This window comes from Papaver somniferum, unplaced genomic scaffold (genome assembly GCF_003573695.1).
Source record: "Papaver somniferum cultivar HN1 unplaced genomic scaffold, ASM357369v1 unplaced-scaffold_133, whole genome shotgun sequence".
Taxonomy (NCBI): Eukaryota; Viridiplantae; Streptophyta; class Magnoliopsida; order Ranunculales; family Papaveraceae; genus Papaver; species Papaver somniferum.
The window spans coordinates 1,778,820-1,782,786 of record NW_020622492.1 but is presented as its reverse complement, the minus strand read 5'-3'; positions in this window follow the sequence as shown (position 1 = coordinate 1,782,786).

Sequence of the window (3,967 nt, the reverse complement as noted above, 5' to 3'; positions counted from 1 at the left end):
TCCTTAGTTTATATAAGTTTAAGTTCACGAATAATCGTTTTTAGAAACTAACCCACTTAAGTACACATACTGGTACATAGACTTAAGTACCCGGAATAAGTTTGTTTTCAGTTCACACACTACAGTAGAAATTCACGGGATGTGAACTTCCGACAGTACGCGGACTTCAGTTCCGGTTTTCCTGAGCAGCAAACTACGCATACTTTGGTTCAAGGAATAAGCACTTACACACGTATGAGTTATCACACAATGTTTATATCCTTTCATGGTTATATTCTAAACTCTCATTTCAATCATTGAAACATTCTTACAGGATGTTATATAATTGTTGTTCACAAGATATTTTTCGTCAAAGCGTTTTTCAAGTAATTGAAACTAATATGACTTTCGTCACTAGTAAAGATGAACTTGGCCAAAGCGAAAGCTAACCAATACAAATTTCGAGAAATATATAATCAATATAAACTCGCCTCGAAAAAGCAAATGCGTATAATCATAGTCTATATAGCAATACGACTTTTGTCTCAAGATAGGAGATAAAGTGGATAGACTTTTGAGTGATAGATAAGATCAAGTATCCAAATACCTTTTAGTTGATGAAGTTCCACCAATTCCTTGAGTAGTTCTTCGTCTTTGTATGATGATCGGTATGGAGTCTAGAGCTCAACTACACTTTCTATCATAGTCCGAGACTTAGCTATGAGTAGACTAGAAATCAAGACTTATAGTTTTGGCAACTAAACTTGACAACAATCTTGAGATAGCAACGCTTGCGAGTTCGACCGAGCAGTGCTCTAACACATGTTATTCCAAGTCTGGGAACCATAGTATGCATACCCGTATGCGTACTGGTTGTTTAATGAAAGTCCGGGAACTTAGTATGCATACCCGTATGCGTACTGGCGTAAGTTCAGTTCCGAGAAATTCAACTGAGTTTGGAGGTATTCGTATCCGTTAGCATATTGGCGAACCCAAACTTAGTCCGGCCACTTAGATATGCGTGTACTTGTTTGCTTACTTGAGTAGGTTATTTTCTAAAATCGGTTTGTTCATGAACTAATACATTTATATATTAAGGAATACAATCTTTTGCAAACCGTGGTTATAATTTTCATGAATTGATTCGAGTGAATAAAAATCGATTTTTCTTCAATTGTGTCTTGTATACTTCTGTGAGAATATAAACAATTGAAAAACTCTAGAACTAGTTTAATTTGAGTCATTTGAACTAGTTATGGTTAAGATGAATAAGGTTGATATGGCTAATTTCGGTTAACTATTGTTGAGCCGACAAGGTGCACACTTTTAGGTATGGCTATTCATATCTAAATGAAGTCATTTTCATTTGTGTGTAACAAGCTAATTTCGATCTAACGGTTGAAAGATATTAGCTTGAGTCTAATCAGGTTTTCATCTAACGGTGAATATTGAATGCTTTGTTACCAATGTAGCATTGATTGCAAACCCTGATTTGAAGACTATATAAAGGAGAATTCTAGCAGCTGGGAAACCTAATCCCCAAACCTCCTGTATGATACTAGTTGCAACTAGAGTCGATTCTCCTTTAAGCTTAGGTTTTTCCAAAACCCAATAGGTTAACGACTTGAAGACTTGATTGGGATTGTGAAGCCAGACCCAAATATTTTCTCTGTAGTTGTGTGTTCTGATCTTGTTGTTTTCTATCGTGTTGAGGACTATCTTTTCTAAGATTTTCTCGAGAATTAATCTCTGATAGGCAAGATAAAAATTAGTCACAAACATCTTCGTCTCATCGTTTGTGATTCCACAATATCATGTTTCGCTACCATACGATTAAGATTATAGTGAGGTGATTGATATTACTAGGTTGTTCTTCAAGAATATAAGTCTGATTTATCAATTGGTTCATGTTCACCTTGATATATCAAAATACGGAAAAAAAAAACTCATAGGTATATTTGTGGGAGCCAGTTTGGTCTATCAAGTCTTCGACTTTGGGTCGTAGCAACTTTTAGTTGTGGGTGAGATCAGCTAAGGGAATCAAGTGCACAGAATCCAGCGTGGCTCTAGAGGCGTAAGGAACGCGAATGTACCTTGATCAATGTGATATTGGTTAGGGCTCAACTACATTATAGCCTGAAGTTAATTTGGATTAGGCTAGTGTCTGTAGCGACTTAATACAGTGTGGTGTTCAACTCTAGACTAGGTCCCGGGGTTTTTCTGCATTTGAGGTTTCCTCGTTAACAAAATTTTGGTGTCTGTGTTATTTCTTTTCCATACTATATTTGTTTATATAATTGAAATATCACAGGTTGTGCGTTAGTTCAATCAATTGTGAATACAACCTTTGGTTATTGATTATATTGATAGACACTTGGATATTGGTTTTTGATACCGTCTAAGTTATTTCTTATATTCAACCGGGGTCGCAAATTCCTATTTGTTTGATTGCAGATTGAATTGAGAAATAGAGATATAACTCTTGGATATACTTTTCTTAAGATTGAGTCTTTCTGTCTAGTTGATTCTCTTGAAAGTATATTGGAGTTAGTCCATACAGATTGCTAAGTGAAGGTGTGGTTGTTAGAACCCCCGCTTTTTCATAATCAAGAATGATGTACATATGATCAGTTTCCCCAAATACAACGGTGTATACATAATATTGCACATCTCATACGATTAATTCCCATACAATCACAAATTTGTTCTCGACTCGAAATTCTTGTCTATGCAAGCTAGTCTAATTAGTTATGCGACATCGCCTCAAATGATAGAAAGGTGAATATAACTTGAGATATAGGTGGTTTAGTCTTCACTTACCTTTTATTGATGAAGTTCTCCAAAATCTTTGGTTGATCTTCTCCTTCAAACGGTAGAATGCAATGACGACTGCAGTGATCCACTGTGTCTCAACTACGATTTTATCCTAGTCTGAGACTTGACTAATTGTAGGCTAGAAATCAAGATATAGTTTTGACAACTAAATTTGACAACAAGCTTGAGATAGCAAAACTTGTGAGTTAGACCGAGCAATGCTCTAACAATAAGCAAACAAGAAAAGCAAGTAAGTTGTAAGGATTCATAACCAGGTCTATCCAAGAAGAGTCAAATGACAACAACGCCGCATAATGACCAATTGAATATGAACCTCAAATATAGAGTAATAAAGGAAAATAATAATTTGAATATGATTTTTAGTACCATTGGACAATCGACTATTAAAACACGTCAATCGGATGCAGACAAGAAAAATCCGACACCTGCAAGTTATCATGACTGATTGGACCTCGGTCAAACGAGTTTGAAGTCGGGGTTGACTGAATTATGCCTTAATCATTGTTTAACATTCAATTAATTACATTAATTTTATAATTAATTAGCGTGTAAATTAGGTGTCACTAATTAATTAAACTTAGGAGCATTAATTAACTATATACGTATTATGTAATTGAACAAGTTTATCTTCTTTCATGAATAAGCTAGAGGTATTGAATTTGGAGAAAACTTAGGGAGTGATAACCCATAATCAGGTTATTATGAGATTGATAATTGTAGGAAGTAGAATATAGAAGTTGTATTAAGAAAAATTTGTTTAATTATAGCTAGATGGTTAGAGAAAAGGGAAACTTATAATGATGATATTGATTGTTGGAAACTCAAAGAACCAGAAAGAGGGTAAAATTCAGATATGTCGTATTGAGTAGGTATTTATATTTACTAATGGTGTTGTTATGGAGAAGTAGTTCTCGTTGAAGGAATAAGATAAGTTTGGTAATGAATAATTGGTTGTCGCTGATGATGAAGATTCATGGTGTGAAACTTGTTAAACCAATCATGTTAGTCGGTTTTAACAATGATCGATTCAAAGATAAACCAGTGGATTGAGAAAAACGAGGTAGACGTGGCTTGCCATCAAATAAGGTAGGAATCGGTGATAAACTCCCTTGAGTCAACATTACTACTCCTATGTCAGTCAACTATATTATTC